At 38.0% G+C, this 25,140-nt stretch overlaps 1 protein-coding gene across 5 annotated transcripts in view; it reads left to right on the forward strand.

Annotated features, from left to right (window-relative positions):
• Positions 1-25,140, forward strand: part of DAB2IP (DAB2 interacting protein) — a 921,554-nt gene that overhangs the window by 449,698 nt on the left and 446,716 nt on the right. The window lies entirely within an intron of this gene.

A 25,140-nucleotide genomic window follows, 5' to 3' on the forward strand; every position in this document is an offset into this window, starting at 1 on the left:
TACCAGAATATATTGGTTTTTTTATACCAAAATACATTGTTTTTATATCAGAATATATTGTTTTTTATACCAGAATATATTGTTTTTTTATACCAAAATACATTGTTTTCTATCAGAATATATTGTTTTTTATACCAGAATACATTGTTTTATATCAGAATATATTGTTTTTTATACCAGAATACATTGTTTTTTTATACCAGAATGTACTGGGGGGGGGGGGGTTATACCAGAATACATTATTTATAAACTAGAGTGTACTGTTTGTATACCAGAATGCTTTATTTTTATACCAGAATCATGTATTGTAGTTGAAAATATTCTCCTGTATTTTGAAAACAGTGAAATGAAATGTTGTTTTTTTTCTAAATGTGCTTCCTTCCAGCATGAGCAGCTAACGAGAACCATATTGATCTATAAAAGGCGGATATTGTTTCTGAGTTTGGAATGTTTATGCAGAGACTGTCTGAATTGTATATCTCTAATCACATTATCATCAGAGAGTTACACACATCTGCATTTCAGTATATACACAACTCAATAGCTATGTCTGTTACAACCCCATTAAATATGCACATGTGATTTTAGTATTTGTTTTGTAGAAAACTCATTGCAGCATCATTGTGTGTTGTTCACCAATATGATTTAAAGGCATCAGGCAATGAGCAGGTACTGATGTGCCTCTTGTCATTATATGTGTGTGTTGTTCACCAATATGATTTAAAGGCGTCAGGCAATGAGCTGGTACTGATGTGCCTCTTGTCATTATATGTGTGTGTTGTTCACCAATATGATTTAAAGGCATCAGGCAATGAGCAGGTACTGATGTGCCTCTTGTCATTATATGTGTGTGTTGTCCACCAATATGATTTAAAGGCGTCAGGCAATGAGCTGGTACTGATGTGCCTCTTGTCATTATATGTGTGTGTTGTTCACCAATATGATTTAAAGGCATCAGGCAATGAGCAGGTACTGATGTGCCTCTTGTCATTATATGTGTGTGTTGTTCACCAATATGATTTAAAGGCGTCAGGCAATGAGCTGGTACTGATGTGCCTCTTGTTGTCATTATATTTGTGTGTTATTCACTAATATGATTTAAAGGCATCAGGCAATGAGCAGGTACTGATGTGCCTCTTGTCATTATATGTGTGTGTTGTTCACCAATATGATTTAAAGGTGTCAGGCAATGAGCTGGTACTGATGTGCCTCTTGTTGTCATTATATTTGTGTGTTGTTCACCAATATGATTTAAATGTGTCAGGCAATGAGCAGGTACTGATGTGCCTCTTGTTGTTATTATATTTGTGTGTTGTTCACCAATATGATTTAAAGGCGTCAGGCAATGAGCTGATACTGATGTGTCTCTTGTTGTCATTATATGTGTGTGTTGTTCACCAATATGATTTAAATGTGCCAGGCAATGAGCAGATACTGATGTGTCTCTTGTCATTATATTTGTGTGTTGTTCACCAATATGATTTAAAGGTGTCAGGCAATGAGCAAGTACTGATGTGTCTCTTGTTGTCATTATATGTGTGTGTTGTTCACCAATATGATTTAAAGGTGTCAGGCAATGAGCTGGTACTGATGTGCCTCTTGTTGTCATTATATTTGTGTGTTGTTCACCAATATGATTTAAATGTGTCAGGCAATGAGCTGGTACTGATGTGTCTCTTGTTGTCATTATATGTGTGTGTTGTTCACCAATATGATTTAAAGGCATCAGGCAATGAGCAGGTACTGATGTGCCTCTTGTCATTATATGTGTGTGTTGTTCACCAATATGATTTAAATGTGTCAGGCAATGAGCTGGTACTGATATGCCTCTTGTTGTCATTATATTTGTGTGTTGTTCACCAATATGATTTAAAGGTGTCAGGCAATGAGCAAGTACTGATGTGCCTCTTGTTGTCATTATATGTGTGTGTTGTTCACCAATATGATTTAAAGGCATCAGGCAATGAGCAGGTACTGATGTGCCTCTTGTTGTCATTATATTTGTGTGTTGTTCACCAATATGATTTAAATGTGTCGGGCAATGAGCAGGTACTGATGTGCCTCTTGTTGTCATTATATTTGTGTGTTGTTCACCAATATGATTTAAAGGCGTCAGGCAATGAGCAGGTACTGATGTGCCTCTTGTTGTCATTATATGTGTGTGTTGTTCACCAATATGATTTAAAGGCGTCAGGCAATGAGCTGGTACTGATGTGCCTCTTGTTGTCATTATATTTGTGTGTTGTTCACCAATATGATTTAAATGTGTCAGGCAATGAGCTGGTACTGATGTGCCTCTTGTTGTCATTATATTTGTGTGTTGTTCACCAATATGATTTAAAGGTGTCAGGCAATGAGCAGGTACTGATGTGCCTCTTGTTGTCATTATATTTGTGTGTTGTTCACCAATATTATTTAAAGGCATCAGGCAATGAGCTGGTACTGATGTGCCTCTTGTTATTATATTTGTGTGTTGTTCACCAATATGATTTAAATGTGTCAGGCAATGAGCTGGTACTGATGTGTCTCTTGTTGTCATTATATTTGTGTGTTGTTCACCAATATGATTTAAATGTGTCAGGCAATGAGCTGGTACTGATGTGCCTCTTGTTGTCATTATATTTGTGTGTTGTTCACCAATATGATTTAAATGTGTCAGGCAATGAGCTGGTACTGATGTGCCTCTTGTTGTCATTATATTTGTGTGTTGTTCACCAATATGATTTAAAGGTGTCAGGCAATGAGCAGGTACTGATGTGCCTCTTGTCATTATATTTGTGTGTTGTTCACCAATATGATTTAAATGTGTCAGGCAATGAGCTGGTACTGATGTGCCTCTTGTTGTCATTATATTTGTGTGTTGTTCACCAATATGATTTAAAGGCGTCAGGCAATGAGCAAGTACTGATGTGTCTCTTGTCATTATATTTGTGTGTTGTTCACCAATATGATTTAAAGGTGTCAGGCAATGAGCTGGTACTGATGTGCCTCTTGTCATTATATTTGTGTGTTGTTCACCAATATGATTTAAATGTGTCAGGCAATGAGCAAGTACTGATGTGTCTCTTGTTGTCATTATATTTGTGTGTTGTTCACCAATATGATTTAAATGTGTCAGGCAATGAGCTGGTACTGATGTGTCTCTTGTTGTCATTATATTTGTGTGTTGTTCACCAATATGATTTAAAGGCGTCAGGCAATGTGCTGGTACTGATGTGTCTCTTGTTGTCATTATATTTGTGTGTTGTTCACCAATATGATTTAAAGGCGTCAGGCAATGAGCTGGTACTGATGTGCCTCTTGTTGTCATTATATTTGTGTGTTGTTCACCAATATGATTTAAATGTGTCAGGCAATGAGCTGGTACTGATGTGCCTCTTGTTGTCATTATATTTGTGTGTTGTTCACCAATATGATTTAAATGTGTCAGGCAATGAGCTGGTACTGATGTGCCTTTTGTTGTCATTATATTTGTGTGTTGTTAACCAATATGATTTAAAGGCATCAGGCAATGAGCAGGTACTGATGTGCCTCATGTTGTCATTATATTTGTGTGTTGTTAACCAATATGATTTAAATGTGTCAGGCAATGAGCAGGTACTGATGTGCCTCATGTTGTCATTATATTTGTGTGTTGTTCACCAATATGATTTAAATGTGTCAGGCATTGAGCTGGTACTGATGTGCCTCTTGTTGTCATTATATTTGTGTGTTGTTCACCAATATGATTTAAATGTGTCAGGCAATGAGCAAGTACTGATGTGCCTCTTGTTGTCATTATATTTGTGTGTTGTTCACCAATATGATTTAAATGTGTCAGGCAATGAGCTGGTACTGATGTGCCTCTTGTTGTCATTATATTTGTGTGTTGTTCACCAATATGATTTAAAGGTGTCAGGCAATGAGCTGGTACTGATGTGCCTCTTGTTGTCATTATATTTGTGTGTTGTTCACCAATATGATTTAAAGGTGTCAGGCAATGAGCTGGTACTGATGTGCCTCTTGTTGTCATTATATTTGTGTGTTGTTCACCAATATGATTTAAATGCGTCAGGCAATGAGCTGGTACTGATGTGCCTCTTGTTGTCATTATATTTGTGTGTTGTTCACCAATATGATTTAAAGGCGTCAGGCAATGAGCTGGTACTGATGTGCCTCTTGTTGTCATTATATTTGTGTGTTGTTCACCAATATGATTTAAATGTGTCAGGCAATGAGCTGGTACTGATGTGCCTCTTGTTGTCATTATATTTGTGTGTTGTTCACCAATATGATTTAAATGTGTCAGGTAATGAGCTGGTACTGATGTGCCTCTTGTTGTCATTATATTTGTGTGTTGTTCACCAATATGATTTAAATGTGTCAGGAAATGAGCTGGTACTGATGTGCCTCTTGTCATTATATGTGTGTGTTGTTCACCAATATGATTTAAAGGCGTCAGGCAATGAGCTGGTACTGATGTGCCTCTTGTTGTCATTATATTTGTGTGTTGTTCACCAATATGATTTAAATGTGTCAGGCAATGAGCTGGTACTGATATGCCTCTTGTTGTCATTATATTTGTGTGTTGTTCACCAATATGATTTAAATGTGTCAGGCAATGAGCAGGTACTGATGTGCCTCTTGTTGTCATTATATTTGTGTGTTGTTCACCAATATGATTTAAAGGCATCAGGCAATGAGCAGGTACTGATGTGCCTCTTGTTGTCATTATATTTGTGTGTTGTTCACCAATATGATTTAAAGGTGTCAGGCAATGAGCAGGTACTGATGTGCCTCTTGTTGTCATTATATTTGTGTGTTGTTCACCAATATGATTTAAAGGCGTCAGGCAATGAGCTGGTACTGATGTGCCTCTTGCTGTCATTATATTTGTGTGTTGTTCACCAATATGATTTAAAGGCGTCAGGCAATGAGCTGGTACTGATGTGCCTCTTGTTGTCATTATATTTGTGTGTACTGCTTTAGTCTCACATACCAGGCTGTTTGTGCCTTTGGTTTCTAGGGTAATTTGTATTTGCTTAATCACAGCTGTAGTGCTCCTTGCTTGCTGGTGCCATATACTATGTCACCTATATACGTTGTGCTACATTATTATCCTCGGCTGTAGGATTAGTGCAAATTATCCATAGCACTGGACAGTAAATAGAACAAAGCAGTTATCACTGCTGCCCTTACTGTTATATTCTGGTTGTGCTAACAGAACTTACTGTGAACTTTTAAGGCGTCAGGAAATGAATCCTTGTTTAGATTTCTGGGAGAATCTGGCGTGCAAAGGAACAGTGAAGATGATGCACCTCTTGGCTTGAAGCCTTAAGTATCATACTGGGTATTGCTTGCTTTGTGCCCTGGCAACAATATATCTGAATAATATGGTTATAGGACAGACTCTTCAAGTAAAACTGCTATTAAGTGCTATGATTTCAGGATGGTGCCTAGTAAGCTGTCCTAAATATAAATGTTCATTTCTAATGATTAATGTGATTCTGTGAGTGTGTAACAACCATAAAACCAGTGTATAATGATGTTTTTTTTAGAGAAGTCTGACTCTCCCAAGCCTGTTATACTCCCATACTACACACCCTCATTTTGTTAAATTCATCAATTAGAAATACATGAAATCAGACCACTTAGTGCTTCCCCAAAAAGCTGTCAGCCAGCCGGAAGAAGCTTATCAGGTTATTGTTTATATGAGTCGCAAAAATACAAAAGATTACATTGACTAACGGTGTGTTAGAAGATTTCTTACAGATTTGCCCCTGTGAATACATGTCTTCTGGTCTTTTTTATTGCTATGTATGTTGTTATTTTAAGTGCATAGTTGATGACGAAAATCAGTATGTCAGACCCCAAACTGACTGAAGACATTTCTATTAGAACAGAGAAACAAGAAAGATTGTACAATATAATCTTTACATAAATGTTGTAAATTGTACAGGTAGAAAGTCTTTTATCCAAACTGATTGGTATCGGAAAAGGTTTGGATTTTGTAATAACTTAGATTTTGGAATATTTGGATCTGTAAAATGGGTAGTTTGGAGAGGGGATGGGACTAAGTGTAAACAACAATATCTTATATCATTTAGGTAGGGCTGCCAAGTGTCCAAGATTCAAGCGGACCCGTCAGAAAAAGCTACCCTAGTACTGCACATGCGCTATTTCACGTCACCCCATTCCAAATCTGTATCTGTATCACAGTATAGACACGTTACACATTTGGAAGTGATGGGCAGCCAAGGGTATCAAATTACTTCTCTTTATGTTTATTACAGACAAAGATGTAACATTTTATATTTGTATGTTACTGGAAGCCAATGGGCGAAATGACTCATCAGTTGTGAGAAATAAACATGGTTGGTTTAAGAGTGGGGGCCAATGCATAGGGTTTTGGGGGAGGCATTGTTTGAATCCTATCTACCATTGAGTATGATCCAAAATACAGCAGCACTCACCAATCTCTTCCAAATCTTACATCTTCATTGTAATGTCCCAAAGGTATTACATACAAGACAACGTTTCAGGCCTGCTGCCCTTAGTCTTGCCAGATAACACAGAATAAAACCTTTCTTTCATGTAATTAGCAAGAGTCCATGAGCTAGTGACGTATGGGATATACATTCCTACCAGGAGGGGCAAAGTTTCCCAAACCTCAAAATGCCTACAAATACACCCCTCACCACACCCACAAATCAGTTTTACAAACTTTGCCTCCTATGGAGGTGGTGAAGTAAGTTTGTGCTAGATTCTACGTTGATATGCGCTCCACAGCAGGTTGGAGCCCGGTTTTCCTCTCAGCGTGCAGTGAATGTCAGAGGGATGTGAGGAGAGTATTGCCTATTTGAATTCAATGATCTCCTTCTACGGGGTCTATTTCATAGGTTCTCTGTTATCGGTCGTAGAGATTCATCTCTTACCTCCCTTTTCAGATCGATGATATACTCTTATATATATATACCATTACCTCTGCTGATTTTCGTTTCAGTACTGGTTTGGCTTTCTACAACATGTAGATGAGTGTCCTGGGGTAAGTAAGTCTTATTTTCTGTGACACTCTAAGCTATGGTTGGGCACTTTTTTATAAAGTTCTAAATATATGTATTCAAACATTTATTTGCCTTGACTCAGGATGTTCAACATTCCTTATTTTCAGACAGTCAGTTTCATATTTGGGATAATGCATTTGAATAAAACAAATTTTTCTTACCTTAAAATTTGACTTTTCCCTGTGGGCTGTTAGGCTCGCGGGGGCTGAAAATGCTTCATTTTATTGCGTCATTCTTGGCGCAGACTTTTTTGGCGCAAATTTTTTTTCTGTTTCCGGCGTCATACGTGTCGCCGGAAGTTGCGTCATTTTTTGACGTTCTTTTGCGCCAAAAATGTCGGCGTTCCGGATGTGGCGTCATTTTTGGCGCCAAAAGCATTTAGGCGCCAAATAATTTGGGCGTCTTATTTGGCGCTAAAAAAAAAAAAATATGGGCGTCACTTTTGTCTCCACATTATTTAAGTCTCATTTTTTATTGCTTCTGGTTGCTAGAAGCTTGTTCACTGGCATTTTTTCCCATTCCTGAAACTGTCATTTAAGGAATTTGATAAATTGTGCTTTATATGTTGTTTTTTCTATTACATATTGCAAGATGTCCCATGTTGAAGCTGAGTCAGAAGATACTTCTGGAAAATCGCTGCCTGGTGCTGGAGCTACCAAAGCTAAGTGTATCTGCTGTAAACTTTTGGTAGCTGTTCCTCCAGCTGTTGTTTGTATTGAATGTCATGACAAACTTGTTAATGCAGATAATATTTCCTTTAGTAAAGTTACATTACCTGTTGCTGTTCCATCAACATCTAATACTCAGAGTGTTCCTGATAACATAAGAGATTTTGTTTCTAAATCCATTAAGAAGGCTATGTCTGTTATTCCTCCTTCTAGTAAACGTAAAAAGTCTTTTAAAACTTCTCATTTTTCAGATGAATTTTTAAATGAACATCATCATTCTGATTCTGATAATGGCTCTTCTGGTTCAGAGGATTCTGTCTCAGAGGTTGATGCTGATAAATCTTCATATTTATTTAAAATGGAATTTATTCGTTCTTTACTTAAAGAAGTCCTAATTGCATTAGAAATTGAGGATTCTGGTCCTCTTGATACTAAATCTAAACGTTTAGATAAGGTTTTTAAATCTCCTGTAGTTATTCCAGAAGTTTTTCCTGTTCCTGGTGCTATTTCTGAAGTAATTTCCAGGGAATGGAATAATTTGGGTAATTCATTTACTCCTTCTAAACATTTTAAGCAATTATATCCTGTGCCATCTGACAGATTAGAATTTTGGGACAAAATCCCTAAGGTTGATGGGGCTGTCTCTACTCTTGCTAAGCGTACTTTTTGGTTGGAAGCTTTAGCGCAACAAGTAACAGATCATAATTCTCATAGCATTATTCTTCTTCTTCAACATGCTAATAATTTTATTTGTGATGCCATCTTTGATATCATTAGAGTTGATGTCAGGTATATGTCTCTAGCTATTTTAGCTAGAAGAGATTTATGGCTTAAAACTTGGAATGCTGATATGTCTTCTAAGTCTACTCTGCTTTCCCTTTCTTTCCAGGGTAATAAATTATTTGGTTCTCAGTTGGATTCTATTATCTCAACTGTTACTGGAGGGAAAGGAACTTTTTTACCGCAGGATAAAAAATCTAAAGGTAAATTTAGGTCTAATAATCGTTTTCGTTCCTTTCGTCACAACAAGGAACAAAAGCCTGATCCTTCATCCTCAGGAGCGGTATCAGTTTGGAAACCATCTCCAGTCTGGAATAAATCCAAGCCTTTTAGAAAATCAAAGCCAGCTCCTAAGTCCACATGAAGGTGCGGCCCTCATTCCAGCTCAGCTGGTAGGGGGCAGATTACGTTTTTTCAAAGGAATTTGGATCAATTCCGTTCACAATCTTTGGATTCAGAATATTGTTTCAGAAGGGTACAGAATTGGCTGCAAGATAAGGCCTCCTGCTAAGAGATTTTTTCTTTCCCGTGTCCCAGTAAATCCAGCGAAGGCTCAAGCATTTCTGAAATGTGTTTCAGATCTAGAGTTGGCTGAAGTAATTATGCCAGTTCCAGTTCTGGAACAGGGGCTGGGGTTTTATTCAAATCTCTTCATTGTACCAAAGAAGGAAAATTCCTTCAGACCAGTTCTGGATCTAAAAATATTGAATCGTTATGTAAGGATACCAACATTCAAAATGGTAACTGTAAGGACTATCCTGCCTTTTGTTCAGCAAGGGCATTATATGTCTACAATAGATTTACAGGATGCATATCTGCATATTCCGATTCATCCAGATCACTATCAGTTTCTGAGATTCGCGTTCCTAGACAAGCATTACCAGTTTGTGGCTCTGCCGTTTGGCCTAGCAACAGCTCCAAGAATTTTTACAAAGGTTCTCGGTGCCCTTCTGTCTGTAATCAGAGAACAGGGTATTGTGGTATTTCCTTATTTGGACGATATCTTGGTACTTGCTCAGTCTTCACATTTAGCAGAATCTCATACGAATCGACGTGTTGTTTCTTCAAGATCATGGTTGGAGGATCAATTTACTAAAAAGTTAATTGATTCCTCGGACAAGGGTAACCTTTTTGGGTTTCCAGATAGATTCAGTGTCCATGACTCTATCTTTGACAGACAAGAGACGTCTAAAATTGATATCAGCTTGTCGAAACCTTCAGTCACAATCATTCCCTTCGGTAGCCTTATGCATGGGAATTCTAGGTCTTATGACTGCTGCATCGGACGCGATCCCCTTTGCTCGTTTTCACATGCAACCTCTTCAGCTCTGTATGCTGAACCAGTGGTGCAGGGATTACACAAAGATATCTCAATTAATATCTTTAAAACCGATTGTACAACACTCTCTGACGTGGTGGACAGATCACCATCGTTTAGTTCAGGGGGCTTCTTTTGTTCTTCCGACCTGGACTGTAATCTTAACAGATGCAAGTCTTACAGGTTGGGGAGCTGTGTGGGGGTCTCTGACGGCACAAGGGGTTTGGGAATCTCAGGAGGTGAGATTACCGATCAATATTTTGGAACTCCGTGCAATTTTCAGAGCTCTTCAGTCTTGGCCTCTTCTAAAGAGAGAATCGTTCATTTGTTTTCAGACAGACAATGTCACATCTGTGGCATACATCAATCATCAAGGAGGGACTCACAGCCCTCTGGCTATGAAAGAAGTATCTCGAATTCTGGTTTGGGCGGAATCCAGCTCCTGTCTAGTTTCTGTGGTTCATATCCCAGGCATAGACAATTGGGAAGCGGATTATCTCAGTCACCAAACGTTGCATCCGGGCGAATTGTCTCTTCACCCAGAAGTATTTCTTCAGATTGTCCAAATGTGGGGACTTCCAGAAATAGATTTGATGGCCTCTCATCTAAACAAGAAACTTCCCAGGTATCTGTCCAGATCCAGGGATCCTCAAGCGGAAGCAGTGGATGCATTGTCACTTCCTTGGAAGTATCATCCTGCTTATATCTTTCCGCCTCTAGTTCTTCTTCCAAGAGTGATCTCCAAGATTCTGAAGGAATGCTCGTTTGTTCTGCTGGTAGCTCCAGCATGGCCTCACAGGTTTTGGTATGTGGATCTTGTCCGGATGGCCTCTTGCCAACCGTGGACTCTTCCGTTAAGATCAGACCTTCTGTCGCAAGGTCCTTTTTTCCATCAGGATCTCAAATCCTTAAATTTAAAGGTATGGAGATTGAACGCTTGATTCTTAGTCAAAGAGGTTTCTCTGACTCTGTGATTAATACTATGTTACAGGCTCGTAAATCTGTATCTAGGGAGATATATTATAGAGTCTGGAAGACTTATATTTCTTGGTGTCTTTCTCATCATTTTTCCTGGCATTGTTTTAGAATTACGAGAATTTTACAGTTTCTTCAGGATGGTTTGGAGAAAGGTTTGTCTGCAAGTTCCTTGAAAGGACAAATCTCTGCTCTTTCTGTTCTTTTTCAAAGAAAGATTGCTAATCTTCCTGATATTCATTGTTTTGTACAAGCTTTGGTTCGTATAAAACCTGTCATTAAGTCAATTTCTCCTCCTTGGAGTTTGAATTTGGTTCTGGGGGCTCTTCAAGCTCCTCCGTTTGAACCTATGCATTCATTGGACATTAAATTAATTTCTTGGAAAGTTTTGTTCCTTTTGGCCATCTCTTCTGCCAGAAGAGTTTCTGAATTATCTGCTCTTTCTTGTGAGTCTCCTTTTCTGATTTTTCATCAGGATAAGGCGGTGTTGCAAACTTCTTTTGAATTTTTACCTAAGGTTGTGAATTCCAACAACATTAGTAGAGAAATTGTGGTTCCTTCATTATGTCCTAATCCTAAGAATTCTAAGGAGAAATCATTGCATTCTTTGGATGTAGTTAGAGCTTTGAAATATTATGTTGAAGCTACTAAGATTTTTCCGAAAGACTTCTAGTCTATTTGTTATCTTTTCCGGTTCTAGGAAAGGTCAGAAGGCCTCTGCCATTTCTTTGGCATCTTGGTTGAAATCTTTAATTCATCATGCTTATGTCGAGTCGGGTAAAACTCCGCCTCAAAGGATTACAGCTCATTCTACTAGGTCAGTTTCTACTTCCTGGGCGTTTAGGAATGAAGCTTCGGTTGATCAGATTTGCAAAGCAGCAACTTGGTCTTCTTTGCATACTTTTACTAAATTCTACCATTTTGATGTGTTTTCTTCTTCTGAAGCAGTTTTTGGTAGAAAAGTACTTCAGGCAGCTGTTTCAGTTTGATTCTTCTGCTTATAATTTCAGTTTTTTTCATTATAAGATTTAAACTTTATTTTGGGTGTGGATTATTTTCAGTGGAATTGGCTGTCTTTATTTTATCCCTCCCTCTCTAGTGACTCTTGCGTGGAAGATCCACATCTTGGGTAGTCATTATCCCATACGTCACTAGCTCATGGACTCTTGCTAATTACATGAAAGAAAACATAATTTATGTAAGAACTTACCTGATAAATTCATTTCTTTCATATTAGCAAGAGTCCATGAGGCCCACCCTTTTTTGTGGTGGTTATGATTTTTTTGTATAAAGCACAATTATTCCAATTCCTTATTTTTTATGCTTTCGCACTTTTTTCTTATCACCCCACTTCTTGGCTATTCGTTAAACTGATTTGTGAGTGTGGTGAGGGGTGTATTTATAGGCATTTTGAGGTTTGGGAAACTTTGCCCCTCCTGGTAGGATTGTATATCCCATACGTCACTAGCTCATGGACTCTTGCTAATATGAAAGAAATGAATTTATCAGGTAAGTTCTTACATAAATTATGTTTTTTTATAGGAAGGCTCAAATAGGCCCCGCCCTATACAGATTAACTCTAAGATCATCTATCATCATGCCGAGTCACTATTAGGTTGTCCAGTTCTCTTTTTGTGGAGGACATCAAGTAACCAAACATTTACACAATATTTACATGTTATAATACAGCTTATGGGGCCTATCTATCAAGCTCCGTATTGTTCGCCGTATTCAGCGAGGTCTGGCGGACTTGATCCGCAGTGTCGGATCAGGTCCGCCAGACTTTCTTAAATAGGGGCCAATGCATGTAACCTAAAGGTAGTTTTATATCATTAGAATTGAGAGTAAAAGAGAGAGAGCGCCTAATGATGTAATATCGTCTGGGACCAGATAGATACAATCATAAACAGCATCAGCCAAATGAATACTCACAAAGGGATTGGCACTCACAAGTAGTGCATACAGGCAGGCTGACCTTTATACAGCAGTCAGTACGCTGAGTGTATGGAATTCGTATCGGAGATCTGTTATGGTAGAAGAGAAAACAAGAACCTAATGGTGCAATAACGTCTGAACCCAGGCAGACACAGACAAAAACACGGTATCAGCAAGATGGATACTCACAAGAGAGTTGGCACTCGCAAGTAGTGCATTCAGGCAGGCTGACCTTAATACAGCAGTCAGTACGCTGGTTGTTTGTAGCCGTTATCGGCTCAGGCTTGTCCTCTGCACACAGCGTGTGCACTGAATCAGCGTCTATGGCTCAGCTGTTCTGTGATGAGAGGAAATCCTCTGGGTGTGACGTGGGCGATCCAAAACGTGTACCTGAAGCTGTGTAATAGCTCAGAGTGTACACAGTGCAAAGTGGTTGTTAGTCCAATATGATAGTACCGTACTGTAATCAGACAGGTAATATTTATATGTTATATAATACAGCTTATACATGTAACCTACATATAAAATAAATATAGATTAGTATTTGCAGTTTAGATCACAAAAAAACAAACCAAAGAGCCAGGCTGAGAAGATTGTGACTTATAGGTTAAAAAAAATAAAATAAAATCATTGTATCTTATATATATATATTAAAGGGACAGTCTACACCAGACTTGTTATTGTTTAAAAAGATAGATGATCCCTTTATTACCCATTATACAGTTTTGCATAACTAACATGGTTATATTAATATACGGCTAGATTACGAGTTTTTCGTTTTGAGCTGTGCGGTGCTAACGAGCAGTTTTGTGTCACCGCTCACTTACCTACAGCGCTGGCATTACGGGTTTTTACAAACCCAGCGTTAAAAGGCAAGAAGTGAGCGTTGAGCAAATGTTTTCTACTTACCGCACTATAATACCAGCGCTGCTTAAGTCAGTGGTGAGCTGGTTGTACGTGCTCGTGCACGATTTCACCATAGGAATCAACAGGGAGAGCCGGCTGAGAAAAAGTCTAACACCTGCAAAAAAGCAGCGTAAAACTCACTAACGCAGCCCCATTGATTCCTATGGGGAAATACAATTTATGTCTACACCTAACACCCTAACAAGAACCCCAAGTCTAAACACCCCTAATCTTACACTTATTAACCACTAATCTGCTGTCCCCGACATCGCCCACACTTACATTATATTTATTAACCCCTAATCTACCGCTCCGGACACCGCCGCCACCTACATTATACTTATAAACCCCTAATCTGCTGCCCCCAACATCGCCGCCACCTACATTATATTTATTAACCCCTAAAAAATATAAATATAATATAATGAAGATGTCGGCGATGTTGGGGGCGGCAGATTAGGGGTTCATAAATATAATGTAGGTGGCGGCGGTGTCCGGAGTGGCAGATTAGGGGTTAAAATTTTTATTTTAGTGTTTGCGATGCAGGAGGGCCTCAGTTTAGGGGTTAAACTTTTTTTTAGTGTTTGCGATGCGTGAGAGCCTCGGTTTAGGGGTTAACAGGTAGTTTATGGGTGTTAGTTTTTAGCACTTTAGTTATGAGTTTTATGTTACGGCTTTGTACCATAAAACTCTTAACTACTGACTTTTAAATTCATTAGGACTCTTGACGGGGTAGGGTGTACCGCTCACTTTTTGGCCTCCCAGGACAGACTCATATCTGCGCTATGGAAGTCCCATAGAAAAAAGACTTTACGAAGTTTACGTAAGTCGTTTTGCGGTAAGGCCAAAGAAGTGTGTGGTACATCTATACCTGCAAGACTCGTAATACCAGCGGGAGCGTAAAAAAGCAGCGTTAGGACCTCTTAATGCTACTTTTTTACCTTAACACACAACTCGTAATCTAGCCGATAGTTATTATCTCTGTGATTACCTTGTATTTAATCTTCAGCAGACTGCGCTACTTATCTCAGTGCTATTTACAGACTTGCATTTTTTTACTCAATCGGAAGTGAGCACAATGTTACCTAAATGGCACACACAAACTGTGAAAAACTGTCAAAATGCACTGAGATAAGAGGTGGTCTCCAATGGCTTAGATATTAGCATGTGAGCCTACCTAGGTTTAGCTTTCAACAAAGAATACCACATTTCTGTGTGTGTTGGGATTACAAAGGCCATATCCAAAAAGCAAGTGGTCTGCTGTAATATCCCTTTGACAGTTTTTATTACAGGTCCAGGTCAGGCAGCCCTGACAGTGTATCTTGTACCAACCTGTAAAGCAGCTTCTCATCTAAAACATCAATGTATCAAGCAGATGATCATTAGCAAGTAAGGCGTGACTGCTTATCTTCCCTCCAGGCCACAAGCTAATAGTTAGCCCCTGGAAACCTTCTTTATTCGGATCGTTTTGCAGTGCTTTGTGCGTGTTGTTTCACTCTATTTGTTTTGTCACTGTTTGATGTTCTGATTGAGGCCCTGGAGAAGAACACATTTTGGTTGTGGTTATTGGTAGCTTTGCACAGATCGAAAGGTCCCACACAGAGCTTATTGTAAAGACACGTGCCGTGATTAATCCACTCCCAGTCCCAACACCCACACTAACCCCTGATTGTCCTACAGCATAACTTGTTGCCTTTAAAGGCTCCGAGCCAGAGCATAACGTTGTTCCTACATGTCTTGTGTGCATACCGCTAGCAGGAACAGCTTGTTGTAGCATGCAAACCCATAGACTGTTAGTCACGTTATTTTAAAAGGACCGAGAAGTCATATTTGAATTGCACAACTGAATATTTCTAACATGACTGCAAATGCTTTTCTAATATTCACGCTTTAGAAAATGCTTATAAAAACATTTATATTTACTGCGAGTGTAATTATGTGTATTAACCATGTGTCTGCTGGTGAGGTCACATGCATTTGTCTCTTGTGCTAAGTGCTAGTAATGTGTGCAATGACAGCAAGCCATGTGTGCATTAATAGCTGTCACTCTAACCGTTATAACAACTTCAATTGAAACACCTTTATATAAAGGGGTGGAGAAATATCACTATGGTTTACTAGTCAGGGGTTAAAAGCTACTAGTCCAGGGGGAAAAGTTAGTAGTCCACTCAATGTTAAAGATAGAAGAAAGTCACATTTCTAAGTCTTCTGCTGCAATTTCTAAGTCGTCGGCACCACTGGAAATTTCAAGCTCTCTCTCATGTGTGTATATGTGTACATATGTATTTATGTGTTTATATATGTGTACATATGTATTTATGTGTTTATATGTGTGTACATATGTATTTATGTGTTTATATATGTGTACATATGTATTTATGTGTTTATATGTGTGTATATATGTATTTATGTGTTTATATATGTGTACATATGTATTTATGTGTTTATATGTATGTACATATGTATTTATGTGTTTATATATGTGTACATATGTATTTATGTGTGTATATATGTATTTATGTGTTTATATATGTGTACATATGTATTTATGTGTTTATATGTGCGTACATATATATTTATGTGTTTATATGTGTGTATATATGTATTTATGTGTTTATATGTGTGTACATATGTATTTATGTGTTTATATGTGTGTATATATGTATTTATGTGTTTATATGTATGTACATATGTATTTATGTGTTTATATGTGTGTATATATGTATTTACACACCTATATACAAATATAAACACATAAATACTCATATATAGACATACACACATATAACATCAAAAGACATATTTATGAAATATTAATTTTAATAAAGATTTTAACGAGAGAGAGAGAGAGAGAGAGAGAGACACATACTTGCTGCATGCAATGGATATATAGGAGGATGTACAGTAAAGAATACAGCTAGGGTGCATACTTGCTGCATGTGAAGGGTATATAGAGGGATGGGTGACTGATTAATTGTGGCTTTACATACAGTATCCTCTGACACTCAACCCAGAATTAAAAAGGACATTAAACCTTTGAGTTCTATCTATCTATCTATCTATCTATTTATCTATCTATCTATCTATCATTTATCTGTATCCGTCTATCTGTATCTGTCTATCTATCTATCTATCTATCATTTATCTGTATCTCTCTATCTGTCCTATCTATCTATCTATCTATCTATCATCTATCCCAGTATCTGTATGTTATTGTCTGTAGCTGACTCACTACATTTTGCCACAATGAGAATCTAAAATATTGAATTTATAGTGACTGCTGTCCTTTCCACAGCTAGTGACTGTCCTGATGAAATACTAACCTTTTAGATTCATTCACCATTACAAATCTTACAAATGGACCCATCAATGTAAACATAATCTGACAAGACGGGATACACTGACACCATAACGCTCCAGTTCCTCTGTTTTTGCCCTGTGGCTCTCAAGCAGTTAAAGCTAGGATAGGCAGCAATGCACATATGTATCCAGTGGTATTGTAGGAAGACTGTCATGTATTGTACAAAGTATCAGACACAAATAGTACAGACAATTGTAGCTGCTAGTTTACCTGTAATATGGGACAGAGAATGACATGCAGACACCCAGCCTGTGTATACTGATTGCACACGGTTATGTTTGTATTGTGTTTTATTTCTATTGCACTCAATCCGAGGGAATCAGGTTCCTGTGGGTCATTAGTTTATCTCTACAATACCTCCAGATACAATTAAATGTTTTTATTTAAAGGGACAATATGTACAGAATTAAACCTCCATAACCAGGGCCGGACTGGGGACTAAGCAGCTCACTGCCCTCCCTACTTTCTGTTGTTGAACCAAAACTGACAAATATACAAGGTAAAGTTTGTAACACCTTTCTGACACTGTATTATGTATTTAAATGCATAAAAAACAAACAAACAGAAGATATTGAAATTCATGTTTGAATAAAGAATAATCAGCCTGTGTAGTTAGTCTCTCGTGCCCTGACCTGGCTCACAGGCATTTAAAAGCAGGATAGAGCTGGCCCTACATCATTCACAAATAATAATGCTGGTGACCTGATGAGACTAAACCAACCGGCCCACCGGGCAAATGCCCTGTATGCCCTATACTCAGTCCGGTCTGTCCATAGCTCATACAGAGCATGCAATATTAAAGTACTTTCTGTTTTCTTTCTATTATCATTTAGATTCTTCTTTTGGTTTCCTTTGTTAAAGAGTAAACATATGTAGATATATAGGGGCCCATGAGCATGCACGTGTCTTTAGCACTAAAGGGTAACAATGTTATGCATTGTTCAAATGCTTCAGCCCTCTAGTGCTAAAGACACGTGCATGCTCATGAGCCCCTATATATCTGCACATGTTTACTCTTTATCAAAGGGCACTGCAATATGTGATTACACAAGTAAACAGCTGTCTAACCCATGAGCCGACATTACTGTCCCCTCTCAGTAGTATTATTGGCACATGCATGAAACATGTATTTTGTGCTATCAGTAACCAGTATTTATAATAATGATGATAGGAATGACAGTGATGCAGATGTATTCATATAAATGCAATCACAAGCTGAAAATAGCCATATTACAAGTTAGGGAACGTGGGGGTCGGCAACAGCTGTTGGATTTGACAAGCACGACCTAAGGCAAAAAGCAGAGGAGCTCCTAAAATATCTGTCACGTGGCCCTCTCTGCGTGTCTGTAACAAAATGGGCAAACTGCTTGTTTATTTCAATCCAATTTTATTCTTTTGTAGCGGCATTCACTGTGCAGTTCCTCTCCTTAGTAGGTGCCTTTTATTATTATAACTGTTCATATTCTGTTCCGCAGTGCACTTATTATTTATATTATATTTGCTGGTCCTTTAAGACAGTACAGAGCAGCAGTTTGGTGTAGATAGTTTATTTCTTCACTCTGTCTTTTACAAGTATGGTGCTGTTTCTAAGATAGCTGTCATGAGAAAAATGTGACACTAAGCATGTGTGATAATGCTGCATACTGGACAGTTGCCATCTCCAGAATCCCACAACACTGTTCTGTTTGGCTCCGTCGTCACATGACCATGCAGTATTGGGGTACCATCTATACTGCCTGAGGATACACATCTCAGACTTAAAAGACAACATACAAGTTCCCAAACCTTCTGATAACAAGTATAAGCTTTGCCATTGGGTTATAGCTCTAGATCTCTAATTGCACCAGTGTGTGTGTGGTCTTGATAGTTTGCATGTTTAAATAAACTTTCAATACATTTAGCAATTCTTCCACATGGTCTGGTTTGCGTCTCGTTGTAGAAATCAAATGCTCGGTATAAACAGAGATTTGCAAGAGGCAGGTCAGGAAGCCTTTAGTTTTAGTGAGGACAATAATCTATTGTGTCCTGATTCTGCTAAATAACCAACAGCAATTATTAGCAGTTAGGGAAAGTTTTTCCAGATGCTTTTTCCCCAAACCTGCTCCGTTCCCAAAGACCTTATGAAGAGGTCACTAATGTGATCCACCCACATGATGAACTTTATGTCAATAGAAGTCTGCTGTTTCATTTTCTCCAAATATGTCTGGAAGTCTGCTGTGATGGGAGGGTTAAACCCTAACATTATCCCATAGTAAATCTTATAGTATGGAAAATAGTGTTTTATGCAGGTGCTAAATATTGTACCATGTTATAGATGGTGTGCCCCTAATAATATAACTAAATAGCAGCTACACAATCGTTACTCTTCAGTTCCTCTGTTATGTGCAGAAATAATGTCTGAGTCTGTGAGTCCTGAAGCTGCCATCATCCAGCCGGAGGATGTAGTTGTTAGGTTACAAGCCTTGTTGCTATAGTAACCACAGAAACTTTTAGAATAAGAATTGAAACGTCATGTTATGCTACTCAATAAAAGGTATAATGAGCTTGATGTCATTGTTTGTGTATTCACTACAGTACCGATTTAGGGTCAGATTATTAGTGGTGTGCTTACAGTTATACGGAGCTATATCATTATTATTATTAGTTATTTGTAGAGCACCAACAGATTCCGCAGCGATAGGAATGGCTGTTTGCACACGGAAGGAGCGTTTGTATTACAAGTTGAAAGTAAATCCAAACAAATGCAATTGCAATTTACGCTAGAATGATTACCGCAACCCACAAAACACATCAAAAATACATTTAAAAGTACAGTTACACTCTTAATGACACTATCTAATAAAAAATATTTAAAAAAAATACTGTATAAAAATGTTATAAGGGCTCAAAGATATGAGGTCTCAGGTGTTAAAAAAAAAGTCTGCAAAGGGCTTTAACATAGAGATACATATTTACAGACATATATACACATTCATATAAACATTTTATATATATATATATATATTAAAGCATTGGATCCCTTTAAAGTGTTAAACTGTCAATTTTTCACATTACAATGTTCTTCACATAGGGGAATATGTTCTATGTATTTTAAAATTGATATTCTTATATGTATATCTGTAGATATCTATACCTATATATGAATATATATATATATAGGTATACATATATATGATACCAAAAAAACAAACACCATATATATGTAGAAATGTGTATTTATGAATAAATAGAACATACATGATTGAATCAGCCAATAGGATGAAAGCTCAATCCTGTTGGCTGATTGCAACAGCCAATAGGATTTTTTCAACCTTAATTCCAATTGGCTGATAGAAATCTATCAGCCAATTGGAATCTAAGGGACGCCATCTTGGATGACACCATTTAAAGGGAAACTTCATTTGGAAGAAGACGTTGATTGAAGAGGATGCTCTGCGACGAAGATGGAGCTGCTCCCCCGCCGGATGGATGAAGATAGAAGATGCCATTTGATTGAAGACTTCTTCTGGCTTGGATGAAGACTTCAGCCCACTTAGATGAAGACGTCTGCCGGCTTCAATGAGGACTTCTGCCGCTTCATTGAGGATGGATGTCCGGTCTTCAAAACTGTAAGTGGATCTTCGGGGGTTAGTGTTAGGTTTTTTTAAGGGTTTATTGGGTGGGTTTTAATTTTAGATTAGGGTTTTGGGCTGAAAAAGAGCTAAATGCCCTTTTAAGGGCAATGCCCATCCAAATGCCCTTTTTCAGGGCAATGAGGAGCTTAGGTTTTTTAGATAGGTTTTTATTTGGGGGGTTGGTTGTGTGGGTGGTGGGTTTTACTGTTGGGGGGGTGTTTGTATTTTATTTTTCAGGTAAAAGAGCTGATTTCTTTGGGGCAATGCCCAGCAAAAGGCCCTTTTAAGGGTCATTGGTAGTTTATTGTAGGCTAGGGTTTTTTTTATTTTGGGGGGGCTTTTTATTTTCATAGGGCTCTTAGATTAGGTGTAATTAGTTTAAATATTTGATCATTTATTTTTTTATTTTGTGTAACAGTGTTTTTTATTTTGTGCAACTTAGTGTTTATTTATTTTTTTTGTAACTTAGTGTTTGTTATTGTGTGTAACTTAATTGTTAGTTTTTTGTAAGTTTGTAATTTTTAATAGTAGATATAAATTATTTGAGTAGGGTTAGGTTTTTGACTATATAATATATTTAATTTAATTTGTAGTTTAATGTAATTGTAGGATAATAGTTAGGGTAGGTTAATTAGTAGTTTAATATAGTTTAATGTAATTTTAGTATAATAGTTAGGGTAGGTTAATTAATAGTTTAATATAGTTTATTTTAATTCTAAAGGTAAGTTTAAATTTATTATAAGATAGGGATGATGTAATTTTAATGTGCAGTTAGCGGGTTGTTAGGTTTAGGGGTTAATAGGTTAATTTAGTTTATGGCAATGTGGGGGGCTGGCGGTTTAGGGGTTAATAGGTTTAGTAAGTGGTAGTGATGTGGGAGGCAAAGGGGTTTAGGGGTTAATACATTTATTAGTTGCGGTGGGCTCTGGGAGTGGAGGGATAGGGGTTAATACCTTTATTAGAGTTGCGATGGTCTCCGGGAGCATAGGGATAGGGGTTAATACCTTTATTAGAGTTGCGATGGTCTCCGGGAGTGGAGGGATAGGGGTTAATACATTTAGTTTGTTGCGGCGGTGTCGGGGAGCAGCGTAATAGGGGTTAATAAGTTTATTAGAGTTTCGGTGGGCTCCGGGAACAGCGGGATAGGAGTTAATAACTTTATTTAGTTGCAGTGGGGTCTGGGAGCAGCGGGATAGGGTTTAAACATTTTAGTATAGTGGCAGTGTTTAGTGACAGGATATAAATAAAGCAGTGAAAAAGCCGACTAGCAGCAAGATCGATGACTGATAGTTAACAACAGTCCGCTGCTCATCGCCCCGTACTTGGTGCGCGGCTTTTTGACAGCTTTTTTAATAAATAAGGAGAACATATTCAGGTTCGTGGCCGCGATGTTAGGCGATGTCAGGCGAGCGTATTGGTGCTGTTGAATGCAAGAAAGTTGACGGTTTGATAAGTAGGCCTCACAGAGTGAGTGAGAGAGAAAGAGACAGAGAGAAAGAGACAGAGAGAGAGTAAGAAAAAGAGAGTAAGAAAAAGGAGAGAGAGAGAGAAAGAGAGAGAGAGAGAAAAAAAAAGAGAGAGAAAGAAAGAGAGAGAGAGAAAGAGAGAGCGAGAGAGGGAGAAAGAGAGAGAGAGAAAGAGAGGAAAGTGAGACGGAGAAAGAAAGAAAGAAAGAGAGAGAAAGAGAGAGCGAGAGAGGGAGAGAGAAAGAGAGAGAAAAAGAGAGAGAGAAAAAGAGAGAGAGAGAAAGAGAGAGAGAGAAAGAGAGAGGGAGAGAGAAAGAGAGAGAGAAGAGAGAGAGAGAGAGAGAGAGAGAGAGAGAGAGAGAGAGAGAGAGAGAGAGAGAGAGAAAGAGAGGAAAGTGAGATGGAGAAAGAAAGAAATAGAGTCAGTTGCTGTGGGAATTTCTGTGCTGTGCCGATGTAAAGTGGCCTTAAAACTGTACGCTGTGCAAATCACATAACATAACTTTCTTTTGGCACAAATTTGGAGATATTTAATACTCTGCAATATTAAAGGGACATGAATAGTGAGTTAGATGCTATAATGCACTAGAGCATTTCACCATAACATTTCTGTGTGTGTTTGACTTTCAGGACTTTCAGGTTAATATTTACAAAGGGTTAATAATGTAGACCGCTCTTGAGCATCATTACACATTGTTTATTGGCAGCTACACAGATATGCCGCGTCTGATTGGCTTCCTGTGTCAGGGGAGGAAGTGTATTTTCACTTTAGAGAGGACGAATTTCACGCTTGTGTAGGACAAAGTAGCATAAGTGCAATTTATTGTCACACTATTGTGATTAATGAGTTCACTGATTTTGTTTTATCTTCTCTTGCATTGCAGCCTTACTTTTATTATGGTGCCAATAATGCAGACAATACAGGAGTTGATATATATTTGTGTGTAGTAGCAGCAGAACGTTTCTCTCTAAACTCCTGAAAGCCGCATTGTTATGTTTATGTGTCCCAGATGGAGTACACATCCTATATTTCCTTGTTAGTCAGTGAATATGAGGCTCGGTTTCCTGTTTAAGGCACAAACACACAATGCTGAGTGAGGAAATGAGGCCATTGCTGAAGTTGGCTACTTCACATATTGACTGGGTTATAGCAGAGGCACCACTGAGAGTCGTCACACAGGGAACAAACTTGCTCTTAGCTAATGTATCTTACACATCAGCTCCTTTACCTTTATTATCATTAACTGAATACAGATATTTATTTATTTGTTACTTTACATTTTCCTGTTGCTATTGTTCTCCTTTGTTAAAACGTAGTTGTTTTCCATGAGAGCATACACAGGTAGGATCAGGGGCGCGATCCGATATAGATCGTAGTTTGCGGCGCAAGTGAGGGAACCCCCGCCGCCCGTAGTTTCAGCTCGCAACTCGAGCTATCACATATACGGCGCCGTCAGAGGCTAAAGTGCCGTAAGTCGGATAAACCAGCGATGTCCAGAAATCTGCGTAAGTACAAATTTCTGGAGTCGCCAGTGACTTATGGCACTTTAGAAACTGCCGGCGCCTACAAAACCTGACTAAGTTATAAAATCACCAGTACTGTCTAACACGCCTCCCAAACATAGCCCGAATCGTCTAACCCTCTATCCGCTTTCCCCCCTCACTATCCTAACAATAAAAAATGTATTAACCCCTAAACCGCCGCTCCCGGACCTCGCCGTCACCTAATAAAGTTATTAACCGCTAAACCGCCGCTCCCGGACCCCGCCGCCACCTACATTATTTATATTACCCCCTAATGTAAGCTCCTACCCTGCCGCCACCTACATTAACTACCCCCTAATGTGAGCTCCTACCCCGCCGCCACCTACATTAACTACCCCCTAATGTGAGCCCCTTACACCGCCGCCAGCTATATTAAAATTATTAACCCCTAATCTAATCCCCCTACCCCACCGCCAGCTATATTAAAATTATTAACCCCTAATTTAATCCCCCTACCCCGACCGCCAGCTATATTAAATTAATTAACCCCTAATCTAATCCCCCTATACCGCCGCCAGCTATATTAAATACATTAACCCCTAATTTCTAATTAAAAGGCCCTTTTAAGGGCTGGTAAGGTAAAAGAGCTGTTAACTTTTTTAATTTAGAATAGGGTAGGGAATTTTTTTTATTTTGGGGGGCTTTATTATTTTATTAGGGGGCTTAGAATAGGTGTAATTAGCTTAAAAATCTTGTAATCTTTTTTTATTTTTTGTAATTTAGTGGGGTTTTTTTGTAATTTAGTTTAGTTTATTTAATTGTATTTTAGTTTAGATATTTGTAGTTTATTTAATTTATTGATAGTGTAGGTGTATTTGTAACTTAGGTTAGGATTTATTTTACAGGTAAATTGGTAATTATTTGAACTAGGTAGCTATTAAATAGTTATTAACTATTTAATAGCTATTGTACCTGGTTAAAATAAATACCAAGTTACAGTACCTGTAAAATAAATATAAACCCTAAAATAGCTACAATGTAATTATTAATTACATTGTAGCTATCTTAGGGTTTATTTTATAGGTAAGTATTTAGATATAAATAGGAATATTTTAATTAATAATATTAATATTAATTAGATTTATTTTAATAAGAATTTAGTTAGGGATGTTAGAGTTAGATAGGGTTATTATACTTAACTTAATATACATATAATAACGATATTAACTATATTAACCCTAATATACTTAGGGTTAATATAGTTAATATATATAATATAATAACTATATTAATTATATTAACCTAATATAATTAGGGTTAATATAGTTAATATAGCTGGCAGCGGTGTAGGGGGATTAGATTAGGGGTTAATGTGTTTAATATAGGCGGCAGGGGGTGTAGGGGGATTAAATTAGGGGTTAATATTTTTAAAATAGATGGCGGCGGGGTAAGAGCTCACTTTAGGGGGTAGGTAAGGTAGATGGCGGCAGGGTAGGGGCTCACTTTAGGGGGTAGGTAAGGTAGATGGCGGCGGGGTAGGGGCTCACTTTAGGGGGTAGGTAAGGTAGATGGCGGCGGGGTAGGGGCTC

This window comes from Bombina bombina, chromosome 12 (genome assembly GCF_027579735.1).
Source record: "Bombina bombina isolate aBomBom1 chromosome 12, aBomBom1.pri, whole genome shotgun sequence".
NCBI classification, from domain to species: domain Eukaryota; kingdom Metazoa; phylum Chordata; class Amphibia; order Anura; family Bombinatoridae; genus Bombina; species Bombina bombina.